At 57.4% G+C, this 23657-nt stretch overlaps 1 protein-coding gene across 1 annotated transcript in view; it reads left to right on the top strand.

Annotated features, from left to right (window-relative positions):
• The window catches only part of RAI1 (retinoic acid induced 1), a 117561-nt gene that overhangs the window by 33814 nt on the left and 60090 nt on the right, over window positions 1–23657 (top strand). The window contains exon 2 of the mRNA XM_059148742.1: window positions 4950–5088. The gene's annotated coding sequence lies outside the window, so the exon portion shown is untranslated. The remainder of the gene's footprint in view (window positions 1–4949; window positions 5089–23657) is intronic.

The raw sequence follows: 23657 nt of genomic DNA, 5'->3' as shown, positions 1-23657 counted from the left end.
CCCAGATGCTCCCTTTATTTATTTTTGTGCCTAAATGTAACATACTATGTAATTTACCCATTCATTCTGTTTTTTGTCTGACTCATGACCACAAAGAACAGAAGCTTTGTCCTGTGCCTTGCTCTGAATCCTTAACACATGCAACAGGGCCTTGGACATAGTAGATGCTCAGTGAACATCCGCCCGACAAATGGACGGATATGTCTGCTGCATGCAAGCTCTGTGACCTTGGTGCATTGTTTGGACTCAGTGACCCAGTCTGAAATGGGGGGGGTGGGTGGGCATGAAGGATATGAAGGAAAGATGGAGATTTGAAATTGCTGGCTGACTGCTCTGTAAATATGTGTAAAGGAGATGTTGAAACCTGCCTGGCGCACCTCTGACCCAAGGCCTCTCGAGGCTGCTAACCTTGAATGCGATTTCTTTGTTTTAAGTGGCACCTGCCTGGCCTGGTCTGCGGAGTCCAGACCCCTTCTCTCTGCCTCTTGTGCCCACCTGGGTGGCCCCTGGATACCCCCTGTCCCTGGTGGCCTGTCAGCCTAACATCTGGCAGCTCCATTGACCCCCACTGCCCTGCTGACTCCCCGGGCCCCTGTTTATTATTTGAACAGAAATTGTATTTGGACACACTTTGCAGGAAAGCAATTACTCAGATGGTTCTAGGCCAACAAAAGGGTAACCTGTCCAGGACAGGCTCTCCTGAACACAGCCACCCCTCACCAGGAGGCATCTGGCCCTTCGAGACCTGTGAGCACTCCTACCCCCCAGCTCATAAAACTCTCCCACCAACCAAGCATGGGGGATCCTCTCTCTCCTCGGAGCCTGGGGCAGGACTCACGTGGTGTCAAACCCCTGCCTGGAGCAGGGAGCCTGCCAGGCAGGCAGCCTCCCCTGCCAGTCATGCCCCCAGCATTTATGGAGCGCCTGCTGTGTGCTGGGTACTAGCACCATGATCCCATGGCATCCTGCCAGTAGGGTCTGATGGAACAAGCAAGGGCTTGGGGGCCATGTAGACCTAAGTTTCAATCTTGACACTGTGTCTTTTTCATTCACTCATTTGCTAAATGTATATCAAGCCCCTGTTCTGTGCCAGGCCAAGATGAGTGAGATTTCTCTAGAAACATAGTCAGGTGGGGATCAGAATGTCTGCCTGTGTGCTCTCGCTGGTCCTCTGATGGCCCTCCACCCTGGGGTTCTCCTTTTGGACATGAGCAGATCCCCTCTTGGGGGGCTATCTTGATGACCCTTTGATAACACTTGTGGAAGAGGTTTCCATCGGCCTTCGGCGGATGTGAATCTAGACCTCCCTGCCACACGGCCCCCAGAATGACTGAGGCCCCTGGAACAGATGAAGGGCTCGGCTCTCCTCTGGGCCAAGCCATCCCACTACCATGTCATTCCTCCAGACCCTTAGGATGTGTGCTCAGAATCCAGAATCTGTAAAGGGTGTTCCCTGAGTGATGTGGCAGTCCCATGACCTGCCCTTGCCCTGATGTTCTCCAGCCCCTTCCCCCATTCTTCTCCAGAGGGGCCGTTGGTTCAAAGAGGAGAAAGTCCTGGGCTGGATCAGCCTCATTCATTCATTCATGTACTCATTTATTCACTCAACAAACACTTACTAAATGTGTGTCAGGCACCATTCCAGGTACAGGAAGGAGTGCCAGTGAGCACACAGACAAAAACAACCACAAGGTACCTAAATAAATACATTATATGGTACATCAGAAGGTGGGGTTGAGCATTCCAGGCAGAGAGACAAGCAAGTGCAAAGGCCCTGTGTCTGGTGAACTCAAAGAATATCTAGAAGATAGAGTGGTAAGTAAGGGGGATGGACATGAGGTCAGAGAGGTGGCGGGGGGGCCTGACTGGATGGGCTCTCATCAGACACTTCTGATCACTGAAGCCAGGGAGGAGAAGGGAGCCTGTCCCCACACTACCGTCTTAACAACCCTACCTGCCAATCTGGACCTTGTGGCCATCTGTGTGGACAAGGTGGCTGAATCAGGATGTGACAGGGACAGTTTTAGGCTGAGGGTCACCATGATAAGGGTTGCAGGCCAGTCTGTGACTGGATTGGTGGTCCCCAGCAGGGATTTGGGCTTTGTTGTCTAATGATGCACACCGTGGGCCTCTCCTCAGCCTCAGGACTGTGTGACCCTGGTTCCCAGGCCAGATCACTGAAGACAGGACTAAGTAGCCTGCACTCCAGAGAGGGGAAGACTGGAGTCCACAGAGGAGCTGGGCTGCCTAGAGCTTGCTGGCTGGGAGCGGGTGCCCACAGTTGGCTTGTTTCTGCTGATTCCTTACCAGGTCAGCTATTGGTCAGCCCAGAGGGCACATTAGGGCCCATTTCTGGGAGAGAGGCCTGCCCCAAGGCCCCAGGCAGCCACACTCAGGAGTCTGGGTAGGCTATAAGATGCTTCAGGCCAGTGATTGCCAAACCTGGCATGTGCAAAGGCTCTGGGCACTCGAATTGGTTAGGTCTGGGCCAGAGCCCAGGAATCTGTGTTTTTAGTTTCCCATTTGACTCTGCACACATGGTAAGCCTGGGAGTGACTATTCAAGCCCTTACCCAAAGACCTTGAGGCACAGCAATCCATGAAACCCCTTCTAGTCCATTCCCCTATTCCCTCACCCCAGCCTGGAGGAGGCTGGGCCCGGGAGAAACGCTCAGACAGTGGCTAGAGATGTGTTGCCTGCCACAGCCCTCTCTAAGGAGCCACCAGGCCCCAGGGAGGGCCCGCAAGGTGGGGGGAAGGCTCCCCACACCTAGTTGGCTGATAATTGCTGCGGGAGTGGAGTGTAGGATGTATGGAGAGTTGGTAGCAGCAGGGGGGGTGGTGGTTAATAGAGGAAGTCACTGAACAGCAATCACTGAACAGCAAAACCGAAGTGCGACAGAGGTCGAGAGTGTGCTCCTCCCCTCTTGGCAGAACAGAGAGGGGCCTGAGCGGGGGAACATAGGTGGGAGGCCTAGAGAGCGAGGCAAACAAGACTGGCAAGCAGGAGAAAGTGGAGAGAGCCAGGGCTGACGTGTCTGTATGATCCCTGGCGCGATAATTGGGTGAACGGACGATAGGTCGGACACGTGTATGGATAGAAGGGTGGGTAGATGCAGAGACAGAGAGATGAATGAATGAATGGCTGCGTGGGCGGTGAGCCGCCTGGCGAGGGGCGGGCCAGTCGAGCGCTCAATCACAGCCCCGGGGCGCGGCGCCCGCCCGCCCGCTACGCTCTGAAACCGCCACCCCCCCACCCACCGCGGCCCCTCCCCGGGCTCTTAATTTCGTGCCCCTAGGGCTCTGGAGCTGCTCCCGGTGGCTGCTCCCGGACCGGGGCGACGAGGGGCTGCGCCACCGCCGCGGGGCTCCGCGCGACAGCCTTTAGCGCGCAGGTTGGGCTGCCCCTCGGCGGCGGGGGGAACCTGGAGGTGCGGTCCCGCCTCGAGGCCTCGGCCCCGCTCTTCTTTGTCTTGGCCCATACTCTGCCGTCTCCAGCTTCGAGTAGCCCTCGCCGCGCACTTCTGGGCTTCTGCGGATCTCCAAGTCTCAGATCCCGTGGCCCCCAGCCCATAGGCGTCTCCCCCGCCCAGCAGGGTCCCCCAAACCCAGTGCCTCTAGGACCGCGGAGCCGGCAAGTACCAGGATTTCCAAGCTGCGTCTCCGGTGCGGGGGGCGGGGGGCGCGGGATGAAGGCCCCCTCGTCTCCGCCTTCTGTCCCCGCCCCTCCTCCGCCACTACTCTTCGCGCTGCGCCCCGACCCCAGCGTAGCTTGTTCGCGCCTTAAGCGGCTCTTCTGCGGCGGTGCCGTCGCCGACACCACGCGGAGCCCCCCCTTCCCGCCCCCCGCGCCCGCCAGGCCTCAGACCCGCACGCAGAACACAGCCCTACGCAGCCACACACAAGACCGCCTGCCGACACGCACCACAGCCTCTCGTCGACCCACAGCCCTGCACCGGCGTACTGCCCCCTCCACGCGCACACCCACAACCCCAGCAACCGCAATCCCACTCTCAAACAAGCCCACACAGATACACAGCACCCCTGAGACACACTCGGGCCCACGCAGACACAATCCTATACACACAGACACACAGCCCCTCGGACACACGCAGCCCCACATGGGCGCAGTCCCACCCACGCAGTCACACAACCCTCTATAAATGATCTCACACAAGCACAACTCCACGCAGACACCGCATCACTCAGTTCCTCTGAGACCCAGCAACACACTCACAAGCTCGTAGCCAGACCCCCAAACCCCATGACATTCATACGTAGGACAGACCAGAAATATACAGCCACACCGATGCACACACGGACCTAATCGCGCCGCCAAGAGCTCACCCACGGGCTCGTAAGTCACTGGAAAAATATTAAAGCGTTTCCCTCCCTCCCCTTCTATCTCTGACACACACGCGCGCGCGCGCTCGCGTACACACACATTTACACACACACGGAGACACTCACCCCCGCCCCCAAAGCGCCGCGGAGCCTCCTAGCCGGTGACCCCGAGCCCCCGCGGTGAGAGCCGCGGGAGCGTCTCCCCGGCGCCCCCTCCTCCAGCTCCCTACCCGAGCTCACCACTCCTCCCCTTGCCTCCTCCCTCCCTGCCCCCTCCTCCTCCTCCCCTCCCCCGCGTCTGGGGCGCGGGCTGCGCGCAGCCAAGCCCCCTCGTCGCGCGCCCCTCCCCGCGCGCACCCCGCGCCCGCATCGCGCTTGCCGAGTGGATGCGGCCACGGGGCGGTCTCTAATTACCTCCTGTCCCCCGGTGGCCCGTGAATAATGGCTACTGAGGGCGCTCGCAGGGGCTGCTGAGACGGAAACGCGGGGCGCGAGAGGCGCGGCGCGCGCGGGAGCGCGAGGGAGAAAGGAGCGAGCCCGGTGCCGCCGCGAGCGGCGGGCGGAGAGAAAGGAATCGTGCGAGCGCTCACATTTTTTTCTCCCAAGGATCTCATCTGGCCGCCGCGTTCTGGAAGAGGCGAGGGGGAGAGCGCGCGCAAGAGGAGGAGGAGAGAGACGGCGCGGGGAAGGGGAGACGGCGAGACGCGCAGCGCCGGCGCCCGGGAGATCCAGCAGGAGCCCGCAGGTATTGTTGGCGGCAGAGCTTTGTGTCTTTGGGGGGCCGTTCCGGGGCGCGAGGGCTCCCGGAGCCCCCAGGCCGCCGCCGCGCTCAGACCTGCCCCAAAGCCGGGGCTGCCGGCGGTGGTGGCCGCCGGCCGCGAGCACCCCTCCCGCCGCGCCGCGATCTTGGCTGGAGTTGCAGATTTGCCTGTTTGGGGGTTTTCCACGCCGTTTGAGGGAATCGGTCTCAGGAGAAGGAATTTCTTTTTTTCTTTTTTTGTTTGTTTCCTTTTTTTTTTTCTTTGTGTGTGCGTGTGTGTGTGGGGGGCCGCAGTTTGGTTGTGTTGGGGACTTCCCCCTCCCCTTTTCTCCACAATACACTGATGAGAGGTCTGTGGCACTGGTGGAAGGCAGGGGGCTGAGATGGCGGGGTTGGTGGCCGCTAATAGGAAGGTGAGGGACGCCGGAGACGGAAGGAGTTTTGCTCAAGTTCGCAATCTGCGCGCTGGAGCCGGTCAGGCCGGAGAGGGCCGTCTGCGCACCCTGTCCTGCTCCGGGCAACCGGTGGGAAACTTCCCGAGAGCGCTGCCTCCCCAGGGACTCGGCGCCCCCGACGCCTCCGGGCGCTTCCTCCGGCCGCCGAGGCCCCTCCTCGCCGCCTGCGAGCGCTTAAGGTCGCGCTCTCCCCACCCCCGCCTTCCTCCCTCCCCCGGCAGCTTCCGGATCTGGACAGAGCTGGAGGAGCAGCTTCAAACACTTCCCCTGGAGACCCCTCCCCACTCCCCGCGCCATAGCCTGCCACACGGCCCCCCTGCCTTGCACCCCCGCCTCACGCGCGCCGGAGTGGCCGGGCTGACAATGAAATCTCGCGCCTTGCCGTCGGGGGTGGGGGTCGTAGCTGGGTCTCTCTGGGAGTTGCTGACCCAGAGCAGGGGAAAGGGAGGGAGGACTTCTTGGGGGAGGGGCTTGTTTGGGTTAGAGACGTTGACGTCGGAAGGCGCTGTGCGGGGGAGGGGGCGGGGGCAAGGTGGGGTTCTCGGCCGGGGGTCGTGGATTCTAGCCCCTCTTGGGCTTGCTGATTGGCTGGTGACCTCAGGCACGTCGGAGCCCCCCCCACCCCAGCCTCAGCCTCCTCTCCGCAACTCGGCCTCCTCCCCTCCTGTACAATGCGGGCTTCAGAGGTGATCCCGAGGGTGATGTGTGTGTGTGTGACGGAGTGTTTGTCTCCTGCGATCCACAGCAGACGCTGCTCCCGTGACCCGGAGATCCGGACGCCTTGCCCCCTCCCTCAGGGATGGGGAGGGGAGTGGTGGGAACTTCTCCTTTTCCCACTGGGGCCGCAGGAGGGGACTGCTAGACCGGAGATTTTTCTGGGGACCGCAGTCCTGAAGGGGGGGTGCTGCTCAACGCCAAGTAGGGGTCGCAGGGTCAGAAGCTTCTCGGCACTCTAAGCGCCTAAAATCCTTTTGCTCCTTTGCGGGGGGGGGGGGGGTTGTGGAACGGGTGAAGGGCTAGTTGGAACAGGAGTGGGGGCCGAGAAGAGTCAATGGAAATCTGCCTTAATTGGATTCCCAGGCGAGCGTGGGAGGGAGCTAAAGGGGGCGCCTCTTCTTTCTCTTTCCAGGGTAGGGAGCCATGCCCGGGGACCCCCAAGCTGGCAACCCAGGCAGGGGAAGGAAATCCTTCTCCCTACTTAAAAAGGGAATTCCTGGGGGGAGAGGGGAGGCACCTTGTGGGGGTGGGTGGTGGACCGTTTTCAGGCTGTTCTGTGGCTTGGTCCAAGAATATAAAGAGTTAACCGTCCCCAGAAATCTGTCAGCCCCCACACAGCAGGGACACACTGTCGGACCCTTTGACGTGCTAACAGCGTGACACTGGCTGACAGGAGCTAGCAGATTCCATACTCTGTGCTTTCCTTCTCAGCAGCCACAGGCAGCGGGACAAGACCTGGCTGGGTGGTGCCTTGCTTAGGGACCTTGGTGGGGGGGGGAGCAGAAATCAGCGGAGGGAGGGTACAGCAGCCAGGGAGCCCGGTTAGGGGTCAGGTTAGGGAACTTGAAGTGGAATCGCCCTTGGGCTGGCGGGGAGGGGGGGTGGTCTACACTTTGCCTCGCTCACCACATCCCCCCACCCTTAACCACCCACAGCTGGAGGCTTAGCAGTTAAGGGTGAGTGTCTGATCCATAGGCCAGACTGTAAGACCCCAGCAGCTGAGGGCAGACCTGGCTGAGGCCAGGGGGAGGCAGGGCTGAAAGAGACAGGATTGATTTCTGCTCCCTCAGTGGGCCCCATTATGGGACAAGTGCCCTGGTGTAGAGTTATTTGTGGGGTTGTCTCCCCCTCCCCCAACCCCCAACACACACGCATTTGTTTCCTGCAGGTGAGAAGTGTTCCCTGCGGATCTTAGAGCCCTGGGGTCTGACGGGCACTAAGCTTTGGCTGGACCAACACAGGAGTGAATGAATCCCTGATGAATGAATGAATAAATGAATGAACGAGAAAGGGGAAAGTTTCTCAATTGGAGGCATTTAGACATTTTAAAAAAAGAAACCTTCCCGACATATACATTTTAAAATGTGGTTCAGAGAAAACCTGAAACAGAGAGAAAGAGAAACAAGGTTACTGTCAGCGGGCTATGACAATGTTAATATTTTGATGTTGTGCTTCACAGTCTTTTTCGACTCCCGCCTTTGGTTTGTTTTTTAAAGACTTTGTGGCCATTCTCTGTATTCAGATGTATATCCTGCTTTCTTTCTTGGCGAACAGGAGCCTTTTCCTGTTTTGTAACCAGCATAAACACCCCGGTTCATGTCTTCGGGCTTTTCCAATCGGGTGGACGTGCCATCATTTACTTAATAGTCCCCTTTTGTTCAACATTCAGGATGCTCCTGATGAACGAGGTAGCGAATGTATTTGCACAGAGCACTTTTTTGTGTGATGTTTGAGCTGATTTCCTCAAAATGACGTGGCCGATGTTGAAGACTCCAGCATGCCTGCAGTGGAAGAAATGGGCTTCTCATTTTTCCAGAAGTGGGGCACTATTTGCTCTGCTTCCTCACAGTCTAGAACCTTCTGTCAGAACTGAAAAGAGCCTTGGCAGTGAATCACCTGTCTGAGTCCCCTTCTTTGACAGGGGAGGAAACCGGGGCCCAGAGAGGGGAAGTGAGTCCCAAGGTCACACAGCAGCTGCTGAGCCTTGCAGCAGCCAAGAACCAGCTACTGATTTGCCATTGTGGTCTCTGTTTGTAGGAAGAGTTCCTAGGGATCCTGTAGGCTGACCTTGGCCATTTCACAGGTGGGGAGGGGGCTGAGACCCCAAGAGAGGAGAAGCACCAAGCTTGCCCTTGGCATTGTCAGCTGGAACACCAGATAGGCTCCTAAACCTGTCACATGCTTTCTGTGTCACGCACACTGGCCCTGTCCACGGATTCCTGGGCCACCGAAATTACTAGGCTGTCGTTGGCCGGTGTGGGCGCCCTGTTGCCCCTCCTCAAAACTCCTTCTTCCTCTTTGCCATCCCATTCTCCAGAAGGAAATTTGAGGATCCAAATCGTGGATCCCATGACTGTGCCCTTACCCCTGGGCCTCAGTTTACTTTTCCAAAGACATAACTTGGGGTCTTTTCAGGAGCTTGATGGGAGGGGGGCAGGTGTTGGCCCAGATAGCCACCGTGGGGGAGCAGGGAAGGATCAGGGTCATCTTTAAACTTATTCTGATCTTAGATTGACCTCAGGAGGGCCCCTGGGGAGGAAGGGGAACAGAAGGAAGGAGAGGAGGAAGAGGAGATAGGGAGGGATTAGAAAAGAGGGAGGGGGGCGCCTGGGTGGCTCAGTGGGTTAAAGCCTCTGCCTTCGGCTCCGGTCATGATCTCAGGGTCCTGGAATCGAGCCCCGCATTGGGCTCTCTGCTTGGCGGTGGGCCTGCTTCTTCCTCTCTCCCTCTCTGCCTGCCTTTCTGCCTACTTGTGATCTCTCCCTATCAAATAAATAAATAAAATCTTAAAAAAAAAAAAAAAAAGAGGGAGGGGAAGTCAGGAGGGAAGAAAATGCAAAGAAAGAAAGGAGAGAGCTGGCCCCCACCCCTCACTGGGCAGCACCCGCCCCCCCACGCTGGGAGAGCCTGGGGGACAGCTCTCCCACTGCCGGTGTCAGGGCTAGCCCATGCTGGCTGGCAGGAAAGGCTGGATGTCCAGGGTGGGCTCTTGCGAGAGCTGAGTGAAACAGCCATTGGCCAGGCTCTGGAACGGAAGGATCCAGACCAGGTGGGTGGCAGGGAGGCAAAACCTCCAAGGCTTGTGTTCTTGGGTTTCCCTGTGGGGCAGGCGGCAGGGCACCCCCGGGGAGAGGGCTGGGGCCCTGGGTGCTTCTAGAGGGCAAGGTGATTGTGGCTTGTGCTTCCTATCCCAGGACAGGGACCTTCTGTTTCCCAATGCCAGGACACCAGTTGGCTGTGGAGGTTAAGCGCACCCCTCTCATGAGTGTGGGGTGTTTGGGCATTTCTGCAGTGTGTGTCTGTGCTTTGGAACGCACTCGTGAACACGCATACACATCCGTGTGTGTCTGTGTATGTGTGTCTGAGCCTGTTTGTGTGGGGGTCGGTCTGCCTGCCAACCTGGGTGTGTGTGTGTGCACGCGTGCACACACGCGTGTGCCCTTGTCCATGGGTCCTGGACCCTGTTTGTATATTTCTTAAGGGGCCTGTGTGTCTTCCAGCTTGGTCACGTGTGCCTGCATGCATGTCTATCTGTGTGTGTGTGCACCAATCTGTGTGTATCCCTGTGTGTGCCACGTCTGTGGGGGTGCGCGTATGTCTGTGAGCCTCTGATCCCATTTGTGCATTTCCGGTGGGGGGAGAGCACGCCCCTGAGCTTGGGCACGTGCGTGTTTATGTGTGTGTGAGCACACACTTTCCCCCTAATGGCCCCAAGAGGGATCCAGGCAGCAGGCTTTTGTGCTCCTTTCAAGGTTGCGGCTGGGTGGGTGAAGGGGGGGCGGCCTTCAACTGGGAAGCGGGGGGAGGCAAGAGAAAATCTTAAAAGACCGTCTTCCCTCTGGTCTCCAAGGAGATCAGCCTGTGAAATGATCCGCACGTTAATTAAAAACGATTATATCCTGATTGAGCCATTCCTGCTTACATCCCCCGTCCGGGAGGGCTGAGACTGAGACCAGAGGATGGAGACTGGGGCAGGGTCTGGCTGCAGGGTGCAGCCCATGGAGGGGAGCACACCTGGGAAGGGTGGGGGGACTGAGTGGTCAGGTGTTGGGGTTCTATGCCCAAGGCAGATTTGAGCTTCTCTTTTTAATTTTAAAGGCCGCCACCACCACCAAATTCCCAGGGGCTGGTTGGCAGCCACCAGGCTCCATAGATCCCCACTCATGTGCCAGGCACTGGTCCTGTCATTTGCACAGATCCTGAAAGTCAGTGCTTGTGGTGATATGCTTGATGTCACAGAGCCAGGAGTTAGGGACCCCAGGCTGGACCCAGTTCTCTGACCCTAAGCTTCAGATCCCCCCAGCCTCCACTACCTAGTTCTCAGCTGCCCCCGACTCCTATGATGAGGGGTCCTCCCTCTGCAGGACCTTGGGGACCTGAGATGTCAAGGACAGGCCTTCTTATCTTCCCTGTCCCCCTGAGATTGTTCCTTCCTGAGGTCCAAGCTGCACAAGGCATAAGTCTGTGGTGTCCATTCATGTGGGGAGCCAGATGACTCACTGGCCCTAGGCAGCTCTGGTCTAGCTCGTGTCACCTTTGCCATCTTGGGCAGGGCCGCCTCCCCTCCCTCTCACTGTTCCCCATAAAGTGGCTGACAAGGGGCGCCTGGGTGGCTCAGTGGGTTAAAGCCTCTGCCTTTGGCTCAGGTCATGATCCCAGTGTCCTGGAATCAAGCCCTGCATCAGGCTCTCTGCTCAGCGGGGAGCCTGCTTCCTCCCCTCTCTCTGCCTGCCTCTCTGCCTATTTGTGATCTCTGTCTGTCAAATAAATAAATAAATAAAATCTTTAAAAAAAAAAAAAAAAGTGGCTGACAATTCCATAGCAGACCAGCCACAGGTGCCCCTTAGTGCCTGCAGCTGGCCACCGTGTACCCATATTCCTGAGTATGTGCCACCAAGACCTTTTTGGAAAAAAATCTGGGCCTTGTCACACTCTGCCTTACTGATCTCACCCTCAATCAGCCTTGCAAAGGCTGTGGGACTTGAAAGTACCCGTAGTAGTAATCAGCCAGGGTCCCTCAGCTGATGCCCCAGGATGAAGTGTTGTCTTGGTTTGTAAGTGATAGGTGCTTGCGGGAACTGCTTTAGCTCTGCATGTGTGGAGACACAGCTGTCCAAAAGGGTGGCCCCCTGCCTTATCCCGTCCCGCTCCACACACCTATGTGTGCCCAGGCCAGGCTTCTCAGAGAGGAGGACACCCCGCTTTAGGACAGCCACACCCAAAAGCACGTGAGAGCGCTGGCCACAAGCAGGGACTTATTCCTCTTCTTCGAGCCTTAGTTTCTCCTTTGGGCCATGGGGGTCATGCTCAGTCCTGACAGGACTGCCAGAAGAGTAAGGAAAACCAGGTCAAGTTTGTTCAAACGTCTGCCAGCATTGGGACACACAGAGGGGCTCGATCAGCGTTCATCTGTGCGTCTGTCCGTTCAGGGCACCTGTGTGTTAATGCGGCAGGGGCCTTGGGTTTGCTGGCTTCTTGGGAGAGAGACATGTTGTACTCTTTCCATGCTTCCTGGGAGGCATCCTGGGGTTGAGGTGACTGTCATTTCAATAGAAACCTCCAGGGAGCTAAGACTTTCATAGGAAACCCCCCCCCCAAAAGCATTTCATAGGTAGAGTGTCTGGGGAGAGGGAGGGGATGGTACTCCTGGACCAAGTTTCACATTCTTAGGGGGACCTTGTCCAAGGGGAGGGTGCCAGGACCAAAAATGATGTCATTAGAATGAGGCAGATGGGACCCCAAAACTCAGCAGCCACTTGTTCCCAAGGTCACAATTGGAAGAGAGGCAGGCAGATGTTCCTTATCCCCTCAAAAACCCTTTGAGCTGAAGCACATAGAGGCTGTGCCCACCGCAGGTCACCCTGCAAGGTACCACCTCCCGGGAGCACTGTGACTCCTGGGATATCTGCTTTCCCCAAAAACCCTTTCCCAGGGCCTGAAATGACTCCTTTCGTCACAGCCCAGGGTCAAAGTGTTGAAAGCCCTGCTTAAAATGCAAACCTATTACCTTGTGGGAGTGATCAGAGGCTGAACTCATGTTTGCATAATGCAGGGGCCGGCAACCTCTCAGTCCCGCGGGGCCCATGGGCAGAGCTAATGAGGGGGCCATCTGGCCTTCGTGGGGTGCAGCCGCTCAGCTCTGCCAGAGCGGCATCTGGGGCTGTAGCCCGGCGTGCCTGTCACCCACCTTCTTAGGAACCAGGATTCAGATGTTCACATCACGCCTCCTGGTTCGTGCCTCTTGACACCTAATCCAGCCACCCACCTGTGGCCAAATTCAGACATGCGTGTGTGTGCATACACACACACGCGAGTGTGAGCCCTGCCCCAGCCTGTCACCTGAATAGAGCCTAGGGGGTTCTACAACCGCCTGCTGTGCCCGGCCTTGAACCTCAGTCTGCAGGGCCCTGAGAAGCATGCACGGTGCCAGCCTTGTGCCTAACCCACACTCGCCCTGGCCCTCGTTAGTGGTCTTCGCGGTGAGGGTGTAGGAGCTCTCGCCGAGAGCTCCCACACAGGGGTGCCGCAGCCTGGCTGGGAACAGGTCAGCCTGACCCGTCTTCTACACGCACGACCGACTTCCCACAGCTGCTGCCATTGACGGGGCTCAGCAGGGAGGGGCGGCAGCGGGCATCTGACGGGCACCTGGTTTGTAAGTCGAGTTTCATTTCCTTCAGTCCTTCGTTCAGCGTTCAGCAGACGTTTGCTGACAGCCCAGATGAGGCACATTCAGGCCATGCCCGGGAGAGTCGGGGGTGGGCCTCCCAGCCAAGGGAATGTGGACCCTGGGTCTGGAGGGGGAAGCGTTTGACCACAGAAGGGACTGCAGTCCTGGACAGCGAGCTGGGAGGCCTAGAGGCACGAAAGAGTCAGAAGAGATCTAGAAGGTCAGAGGTGGGAGACAGAGGCAGGAGTGGAGGCTGAAAAGGAGCCTGGGGCCTTGACTGCCATGAAGGGTTTTATCCTGGAGGCACGGAACACAGCTGGAGCCCAGGCTTGAGGCAGAAAATGAGCCCATGAGGTGAAAAGGCAGGGAGTATCAGAAAAGCGCCCCCAACCACCCCCACCGTGGGGCTTTGTGACCTTCGGCCTGCTGTGAGCCTTTCTGGGCCTCCATGCCCCCCCCAGAACTGAGGCCTCTGATTCTGAGTGGTGGGGTCTGACCCGGCCCTCCTTGCATGGAGCTATTCCTGGACCTGCTCCCGAGGGAAGCTGGGGCCTGACCCTGCTTCCAGACTCCTGCCTGGGTTCCGAGCAGCTCCCCCCATCCCTGCCTGTCTGAGCCCTGGGAGGGATTATTACCTCTCGCTGGGGAAAGAGGTGGAACTCCTCAGGGACCAGTAATTAAAGCCCAACAGATTGTAATTCCCTAAAAGAAGGCTCGGCACAGAGAGGGAGGAGTGGTACCCGGAAACCCCACAGAAGACAGGAGGAGGAGGAGCACGGGGGATGAGGGCGGCCCGGGGTCTAGGGTGATCCGGTGATATCTGGAATCCTGTGACTCAGTGCAGCTTTTCAGCAAAGCCTCCCCAGTGCTGGGCCCTGAGCACTTGATTATTTCCAATCTTCAACCCCTTCCTGCGGAGCTTAGGTCCTGCCATCCCCATTTCACCGGTGAAGAAATGGAGGCAGCAGCCCATTAACTCGGGCTCCAGGCCCCTGCAGAGCATGGCCCTTCTTGCTGGATTTCTCTGGTGGGGGACCCAGCAGGGCAGACCTTCTGGCACCCTACCTGATACTCCCCATGTTTGGGGTCTTCTGTCTGTGGGAGGAGCAGGAGAATCATGGGTCACATCCCAGGCTGACGCTGTCATTCACTTACTTACCTGCCCTGGGATGCCAGGCAAGAGCTGCTCTTCTCCGGAGCGTCTCCTCATCAGTAAAAGGCTCGGATAATCTTAGGGTTCCTTGTAGCCTGAACCATTGGATTGGCCAGTAGGGCACATCCTGACAGCGGAGGTAAGTAACCGTCAAGAATTTCTGCACCCGCCCTCCGTCGTTCATCCCGGCAGGACCTTCCGAGCCCTTTGCCGTGTGAGGGGGGCTTCAGCTCTCACGTGCTAGCGAAAGGTGGGTGAGGGATCAACCCTGTGTGACAGGAGAGAGGCCCAAGATCAGGTTCTGCCCCTGCACTTAACTCCCCCTACTCCGCCCTTCACTGCCCCCCCCCTTTCTGTGACCAGACCTCCATTTCTCCAGGGCTTGAGGACCCAGACCAGAGATTGTTGGCTGGTGACGGCCTCAGACGGGCGCTGTTGGACCAGTACAGGGTCTTAAAGATTCATTTATTTATTTGGGAGAGAGAGAGAATCTCAAACAGACTGTACGTTGAGCACGGAGCCTGACGGGGGGCTTGATCCCATGAGCCTGAGATCACGCACGACCTGAGCCAAAGCCAAGTCTGACGCTTAGCCCCAGCTGCGCCCAGGGTCTTAAATACAACTTGGGATTTCACATTAAAAAAATCTACTTTTTGTTTCTCTGAAACTAAAAACCCGCACGCCCACAGGGGGCTGCAGACAGAGCCGACATGGGCTGCCACCTCTGCCGGGTTCGGGGCAGAGTTGCCCCCCTGCCTAGCCCTCCGTTCCAATCCCGGCTTTCTCCACTCTTGGGCAGATTCCATCTTTGAACCTTATCCGTAAAATGTCAGAACCGAGGGACTGATTCCAAACTGTGTCTTGAAAGTGTTCTCCAGAAATTCTCCAGGCAGGGGAAAAAGAAAAAAAAAAAGGTGGCCCAGGTGCAGGAACTGCCTGGGGAAAGATAGGGAGGTCCAAAAGGGCACAGGATACTTGAGAAATACGGAGCTTTCCTTGCCTGCTGCCTGCGTGCTTGGTGAAGCCTGAACATGAGGCCAGTTGGACTGTCTTGGTTCCATAATGTGATTCATTCATTCCATTCACTCCGAGGGCCCTGGCAGCATCCCTGACTAGTGCACCATTGTGGGGCCTTTTCTCCTTTCTCTCACTGGACGGAGAAAAGCGGAGGACAGAGAGGTGAGGGGTGACCTGCCCTGGGTCCCAGCAAGGGCGGAATTTGGACAAGGGCTCCGATGCTCGACGACGGGTCACGGGGGCTCGTTCTGATCTAAGACGCTCTAAAAACTGCCTCTTCGGTGAGCTGCCTTTTCCTGTGCATTTTAAAAAATGCTCTTTTAGTTAATATGCGGGAGGGATTTCGATGTGCTCGTACATAACCTTTTGCTGAAGCGACAACGTGCTATAAAAGGGTCCCAGGAGAGTTGGTGTAATTTGGGCTGTGAGGGACAGAGAATACCAATGCAGACCTCTCCAGAAGGCCTGCTGCTCCTGGGAGCTGGGATGCTGGCGGGGGCGGGGCAGGGGCGGTTGTGGGGGCTCACCTCTCCACGCTGAGGCCAGGCCTCCAGTGCTCTCCCATCTTGTGCCCGGAGACCACGTGTTGTTCAGATCATGCTGGACTGTTTGGCCTTTTTTATTCCCTCACATTTTGAGTGAGCGTCTCAGTTCCTAGAGAAGGAGGTCTGGAATGGTGTCCAGGATGCAAAGGGACCGTGAGCGGGATGGTGGGACAGACACAGGAGCCCGTTTGTAGGCAAGAGCTGGCCAGTTGGTGAGGTGGTAAGGCAAAAGGGTCCATGCTGAGGGCAGATTGAAAGGCACCTTCAAGGTCTGTTCAGCATTTGCCCTTGGTCCCGAAGGATCCCAAAAGGGGGCTTGGGAGGTTTCAGTTAATTGAGGCTGATTCTAAATCAGGAGGCTTAAGAAATGGTAATTACCGTCCTGGGGGAGCAGACCAGAACTACCAGTGCTGCTGGGAGTAGAGATCATGGATTCTGGGCCCCTTGCCTCTCCCACACACCTAGAGGCTCCGAGACCTTCCGCCCAGAGGCATCAGGGCAGACCTGGTTACAGACTAGGGGCTGCTTCCTCCGTTCCTGTGTGTGGGCTTGGGGCATGGAGGTGTGTTCCGTGCCTGCGTGTGTGAGTGTGAATGTGAGCGTGCCCATGTGTGTGCTGGTACTGGGCCACCTCCAGGCCCCTTACTTCCTTACCTGTCCGGGGACAGAGAGAAGAGAACCCCCCAGGCGGATTCTCAGCAGGGCATGGGCTTTGGGACTCCAGAAAGCAGTGGTGTGGACACAGGTGACAGCGCATGGTTTGGGTTCCACCCAAAGAGGAACTTGTGTCATTTTGAGTTGCCCATAGGAGGCCTGGGATGCTGCAAGGGGCCAGGAGTGTCCCATCTTAACAGGTGAGCAGAGGCCAGACGTCTGTCTGTACCTTCCTGTCATTTGCAGTTCCTTCTAAGCCCAAGTCCTGGCACGGGGCATCCCTTTCCCCCAGCTGACACACAGCAGTTCCCAAGACTGTTCCATCTTCCTAAACCAAACTCACTGGAGGGACTGACAAAGGGCTTCTACCCCCTTGAACTTGGCCTGGAGAGACCCAGGGCGTGGGGATGAGGTTGATATTGTGTCACAGCGTATGTGTGACGCTGAACTCGTGTGTGTGTGCATGTGTGTGTGTGCCGTTCACTCATGTGGGGAGGGCCGCAAGCGCGGAGTGTGAGTGTCTGTGTAGAGAGTGTGCAGTGCACGTGGCTCTGAGCGGAGGCAGGTGGGCTGGGGGCACAGGCGTCTGCACTACGCAGGTGTTCACCATCAGATGCACACGAATGCACTTGGGCCGGTGGATGTGTTTGTGGCCAGGGTGTGTCTGTGGGGGTGCGTGCAGAGCCCCTCCCACCACCGCCAACTCCTTCTGGTCCGTTTTTCCCCACCCCAGACCCCCATCACCACCTTTGCCCCCGGTTCAGAACTCAGGGGCTCCCAGTTGCCCCAAATCCGACACCTCCACCTACAGGGAACTTGACACCTGGCAGCCCCAGTCTTGACCTCATCCTTGCTCTGGGCACAAGAGCAGGCCCAGCATGTGGCTAAGGGATCTCAGGAGATCTAAGGACAACAGCAAAAGAGCAAGAGGTGGCCTCCTGGTCACTACTCAGCCCCTCCCTGGAAGGTCCTGCAGGAGGTGGGTTTCTGAGTCTCTGAATCCCTGTCTCCCCTGACAGGGAGACCTTTCTGGAGCTACTGTGGGTATCTCCAGAGATGGCATGTTTTGAGAACGTGAGAACACGAGACATGGCGCTTCTGGAGACAGGATGCGAACATTTCTAGAGAGGAGATGGAAACCATTTAAGGGGAGGCACAATTTTGAAGAGGAAGTGGCATTTTGGGAGATGAGGTGTGAACATTTCTGGAGATAGAGGAGGGCATTTTCTGGAGTAAAGTTGAAGTCTTTCTGGATTCCAGACATTGCTAGAGATGAAACATTTCTGGAAATGGACTATTTCTAGAGATAAACTATAGTACCTCTAGAAAATGGAGTGTTTTTGAAGATGATGCAGGAGTATTTCTGGGAATAAAATAGGGCATTTCTGGATTTGAGGTATTTTTGGAGCTGAAGTGGAACATCTCTAGAGATGGGATGTGATATTTCTGGAAATGGAACATTCTTGGAGCTAAGATGGAGCCTTTATACAGAGCAGTGGCATTTGTGGAGATGGATTGTATCTGAAGATGAGAGAGGATTTTTTGAGATAAGATGGAACATTTCTGGAGATGGAATGTTCTGGAGCTGAACATTTCTGGATTCGAACCAAGCATTTCTGGAGAGGAAATTTGTCATTCTCAGAGGGTACCGAAGATGGGATATTTCTGGAGGTGGTGTTTTCTGGAGATGAGGGGGCCATTGCTAAAGCTGACTGTTTGCCTTTTGCGGAGTAGATGGGGGCGTGTCTCTTAGGGGGCCCAGGAACACCCGCCTACCTGTGACCTTTGTTTCGCAGGAGATGAGGTCTCCTCTGAGGTCCAGAGGAGAGGCTCCTGCCCAGGCCCACTCCTCCTGTAAGTGGCGGAGCAGACCTTCTGAGGACCTTTCCAGAACAATCCCTTCCCTACCAGCCTTGTGCTGTCGTCTTCCCCAAGGGAGGCCAGAGCCCTCTCAGTCCTGTTCTTGGGGTCCCCACCCCCATCCTTGTGGGGCCCTGGCAGCCTCCAGGCTCACTGCAGGAATAGGCAGTGACTGAATGGTTAAATTTAATTTAATTCAATTTCTTTGGAGCCATCTGAGGCTTGCTCCCCAGCCCTCTCTGCCAGGAGCCTCCTCCCTCTCTCGAGCCGGTATCCGACCCCCCCCCCCCCGACCTTAAAGCAGCCCTGAGGTTGGCCTTGCTTCAACAGAAGGAAACGGGGGTGGGGGTGTACAAGGCTGAACATGGGTGAAGGCCAAGGTTCCTGCTCTAGCCTAGGCTGATTGTCGGGGGGGCACGGGGGAAGGTGTGCCAGGCCGCCTCCCCCCAACTCCAAGGAGGTGGCCATAGAGGCCTGTCGCCACTTGAGCCGGCCTGGAGCCCCGGAGTAATTATTTCTCTTCCTTAATTGAAATTTCAGCCTCAGTGATCCTGCCTCAGAAGTGTGAGGTAGGGGAGGGCGCCTGGTGGGGTGGGAGAGGGTGGGGAGCCCTCTTGCCTGCCCCCAGAAGCTGGGAGGTAGTGCCAGCTTCCAGGCCCCAAACTCTGGTGGTGGGCATGGGGTGGAGGGCTGCCACTTGGGGAGACGGGGGCCAGGGTGGGGGGCATTGCTTCGGGCCAGTTATGGCAAACTGCAGTTAAAAAGCTGAACCTTTCACCTGATGGCTGGGGAGAAGGTCGAGAGGAAGAGGACGGCTGGCCTGAGGCAGGTGTACCATGGGCGGCCGCCTGTGTTGACCGATTCTGAGCCAGGGTGGCAGGAGGGAGTGGGCAACCGGGGTCGGGGGGAGCCACTGCCTCCTCCCAGATCTGGCAGGGATCTGAGGGGGTGGCCTGGGGGGCTGTGACTCAGGCGGGGCAGGCCATGATGGCGGCAGGCCCAGTTCCTGGTTCAGGCCTGGGTGAGGCAGCTGGCCTGGTGGGGTGGGGTGGGCTGTGGCTGGTGGGGGCAGCTGAGGAGGCTGTTTTCCCAGCTGCGGTCAGGCTGGGCGGAGCATCCGGGCTGGGCGCTAGGTCACCGCGCGCGCGCACGCGCACACACACACACACACACACACTCTCTCTCTCTCTCTCTCTCTCCCCCCCCCCCTTCCTCTCTCTCTACCTGGGTGGTCCCTGCTACCCCACAGGGCCTGAGGCCTGTCTGCTGGTGGAAGAGGGGGGCAGTAGGAAGCAGGGGGGCAGGGAAGCTATGGGCTCCAGACAGGCTAAGAGTCCACCCCTCTTTGAGCTTCTGAGCGGCGGCTCTGAGGTACTCAGGTTAAACGTCCAGGCTTTCAGCTTCTGCCCACATTTGTCCAGACTCAGGCCAAAACAGGCCCCATCACAAGGGAGCAGCTGTAGCCGTCCCCGCCCCCAGGCCCTGGTGCTTGCCCTCAGGGTCTCAGTCTTTCCCAACTGGGAAATGGGATTTGTGGTCAGCTCGGTTTCAGGGCTGAAAGAAGCTGCCAGGTGCTCAAGACCCCAAGCCCAGGCTGTTGTGGTTACAAAGAAATGTGCCTCAGCCTGAGCAGGCCAGGCCGGCCCCCTGTGAGCAGTAGGAGCCCAGGGAATGGCAGCGCTGTCATCTGTGTCGGGACTGACACTGTTTTCCCGGCACCCAGAAGTGGCTGTCAGGGGAGCTCCCCACCTGGGGCCTCCTCCACCCCTGGGAGGGCAGGTTTTGTGACAAGGGAGGCTAAGGCCTTTTGGAGTAAGGACAGGGCCGGGAGAGGAATGGGGAGGTGGCTGCCTTTTCCACTCATGTGGCTCCCACGCGCACACACTGGGCATCACACACCCTTAAAGAGCTCTCCAGAAAACCCACTGAGGTGAGAGCCTTGCTCAGCAAGTCCATGTCCCTGTGTCTCGCCTAACCCCTGGGTGGCAAAGCTCACACATCTTCCATGGGAGGGATGGAGGTGGCAGGGGTCTGTGGCTGTTCTCCAAGGAGAAGAGGAGAGAAGCAGATGCGTGGAAGGGACAAGTCAGCTCCAGGGGCTGAGGAAGGGAAGAAGGTGCCACTGCATTCGTAGTCCTTTTCTTAGAGAGAGAGGAGGACAGACGCTGGGAGAGAGGGGAGGGATGGGGATGGCAGAGACAGTCTGGCAGCAAGGGTCGGGGTGGAGGGCCCTGGAGCCTGAGCTTGACCCAGCTGCAGAATGGCTGCCGCTTGCCTGGGTCATGGCCCCCTTGGGGAGCTCTGTTCTGGCTCAGCTCCAGGCAGCTCCAATACCTGCCCCTTCTCCTGACCTCCCGCTGCCATGGGGGCCTGACTTGGCCCACTGCTTGGGGATTTTGAGGCCTTAAACCTCCACCCACCAGGAGCTGGGCTGGGTTCTCCTGGCAGTGGGGGAGAGGGAGTGGAGGGGAGCAGCAGCAGGGGCACCCCAGAGGCCACCGGGGGTGGCTCCCAGGCGCCAGTCTAGCCCCGTCAGTCTGTTGCTGAGCTGACCTTGTCACCCTGGGTCCAGAGAGAGGGCTGCCCCTCCCCCACGAGCAGAGAGCCTGCAGAGCTATCATGAGTCACCTTACGGTCACAGACAACTCCCTTTACCCACTGGGGAGAAGCAGGAAGCATCCCAGAGGACGTGGGATCGCTCACCTGCATGGGTCAGACCCCGTGCTGCTCTGGTGTCCACCTGGAGCCTTGGGAGACCCTCAGGGACCTCCGTGTTTAGGAGCAAAGAGGGTGTGCAGACACAGAAATGCATACCTTTGTAGTCCTGTGGCCAGCGGCTTCCCTCCCCTCCTCCATCCAGAGAAACCCTGGAGATCCCAGGTACCAGTGCTGTGCTTTCTTCCTCTGCACCACCTTCCCGAGGTTCTGAGCCCTAACCTGGAGAATTAGGGTCACTATCCCCCGTGATGCTCCACATTCACCCCTTCTCAGCCTTGGAGATGGCCAGCCTGGAGAGGGACCTGACACTGTGTCATGTCTGCCAGGAACCGCCTCCCACCCCCACCCCTGCCACCAGAGAGTGGAAGGACTTACATGGGGCTGCCTGGGCTGGGATTCGAACCGGCAACCGCAGAGCACAGCTCCCGGGGAAGAGAGGTTCAGGCAGTGCAGGCCTGTGGCCCAGTGCTCTGCGATTTATTTCTGACCCCCCAACCCTTGGCCCACCTTGGCAGGCCTCAGGGCAGAGCCCCCTCTCTTGGTTTTTGCTCAGAACAAAGCAGCCTCTAGGAGATGTGCCAAAGCCAAAGCTTCAGTCAGAGCAGGTGAAAGGGAACTTTATCTCTGCCTTTTGTTACTTAAGGAAGGAGTGCAGGGAACGGATTTGCCCTTGAATAGGGAGAGAGGGAGACCAGGGTGGGGGATGGGGGTGGGGGGGGGTGAAGGGGGGGTGGGTAAATGCTTAAGGATAGGGCAGGGGCCGACACACCTGAGACCGGATTTCTCCGCTTACCCGCTAGAACATCAAGAGCCTGGTGGTCATTTTAGTATTCAACATGCGTGGACACACACACAGGCACACACGCTCTCACACATACACACACTTTTATGCACTCACACGTGTCACTCCCGTCCTCCCCACCACCCTCTGAGGTCCCCTCCAAGCCAGGAAGCAGAGAGGGGGAAAAAAGGAGAAAGGGAAAAAGAAATAGAAAGATTAGTGGGAAGAAAATCCGGCTCCGTGGGGCGGGCTCGGCCACCTTCCTGCGCAAGAGAGGATCTTCCCCCCGGGCCCCTCCATCACCCCATTAATAAGATGGGGCCCTTGTTCATGAGTTCTGCCGCAGAAAGGGAAGAATCAAGGACTTTTCAATAAGAGAGAACTCCCTGGGTGGTTTTGAATAGTTGCTTTTTGTGTGGGCAGTGAGGGACTGGTCCTTTCCTCGGCGCCCTGCCCCGCCCGCCTCCCTCCGCTGCTCCCTCCGCGTGCTCCTGGGTCTCCAGATGGATGAGCTCGTTTCTTGGGAGCCGGGGCCATTATTGTTCCTGCCTTTCCCTCCTGACATCCTCAGCTTTGCAGAGGCCATGGGCAGCCTTCATATCTCGGGAAAGCTAGAGAATCCCCAAAGTGATTCTAAAAAGGCTTAAACCTGGGGAGTAGGGCCCAGCGTGGAGCACCCGGTCCCTGTCCTGTGCCAGGGAAACAAAGGCACGCTCCCCACATCCCTTCCCTGGGTGCTGGGCCTGCTGGCCTCCACCAAGCTCACGGCCATCGCTGCGGTGCCAATAGAAGGGGCGTGAATGGAGGCGAGGCTGGCCAAGGGGAGATGACGGTGGAAAAGGAGAGAGACAAGCAAATCCGTTTTATCAGACGCTGCATATCTTAGGAAAGCACATTTCAGCTCTTTTGGCTTTTGGCAAGCTGGTCCTACCCTTTAATTTTCTAATAAAAAGGAATTACGTTTGCTGAAAAGGCAGTAACCAGCTTCATGTCAGTGTCTCTTAGCAGAGACCATAATTCCCATCTTGGGTGCCTGCCGGCTCGGGTCTAGGGGATGGGCTCCTGTGGCCAAAAGTGACTCTGTACGGGGACCCCGGGGGCAGATGGCAGGCAGTGCTGTGGGCGGTCCACCCCCAGCCCGGCCTCCAGCCATGGTTCCAGGCTCACCACCAAGGCCCCAAGACTCATAGCAGACACTTAATAAATATTTGTGGCATGAATGAATGCATGAATTCTTATTGCTGAGGCCTGGGGTAGCTGGCAGGATGCTCAGAGGGTTGGATCTTTGTCGAATGAATGAACGCATGAGTGCACGGATGAAATCTGTGCTCTCCGGAGTCTGAAGTCACCTATCTGGAAGGACTTACCAACCCTGTACCACTTGCAGCTCCCCAGCCTGCCCCCGCCCCACAACCACGCCTGGCACAGAATTGACTGGAAACTTGCCCAAAATAATCTTTTTTAAAAATATGTGTTTATTTTATTTTATTTTTTTAAGACAAAACAGAAGTGTGTAAAGTTGGAACTTCAGGTCCCCAGAGCTCCATGTCCGAGTCCCCAGACTCAGAGGCAGGGGCCCCATCCTTGAGCCCTTGCTCCTTTCCCTGGGAATTCTGTGCCTTGGGTCCACTTTGGGATTTCCTCCAGGGGGACCCTTCCACACACACTGTTCTGTAGTCAGTCCTCCCCTGGCCCGCTCCCCAGCCTGGGCCACAGGAAGCACACAGTAGGGCCTCACGTAAGTGCCCTGTCTCTGCAGGGTGGACTTGGGGACAGCGTGACAGCGTTTTTTTGCTGTTACAAATACCTTCATTCCAGTCCCAGTTTTAAACAAGCTTGTGTAGGCAGAATACATACCACAGGTGGGCACTTGATCAATGGTAGCCTTTGTGATTTGGAACAAATCTGGACTCGGTTCCATGCCCCAAACATCTCTCGTACCCCTTCGGTGTACCAGGGACCCCCATGGTTCCAGAGGGGTGGGAGC

This window comes from Mustela lutreola, chromosome 15 (genome assembly GCF_030435805.1).
Source record: "Mustela lutreola isolate mMusLut2 chromosome 15, mMusLut2.pri, whole genome shotgun sequence".
Lineage (NCBI taxonomy): Eukaryota > Metazoa > Chordata > Mammalia > Carnivora > Mustelidae > Mustela > Mustela lutreola.
Note: the sequence above shows the minus strand (reverse complement) of the source record. Positions and strands in the feature narration are given on the sequence as shown.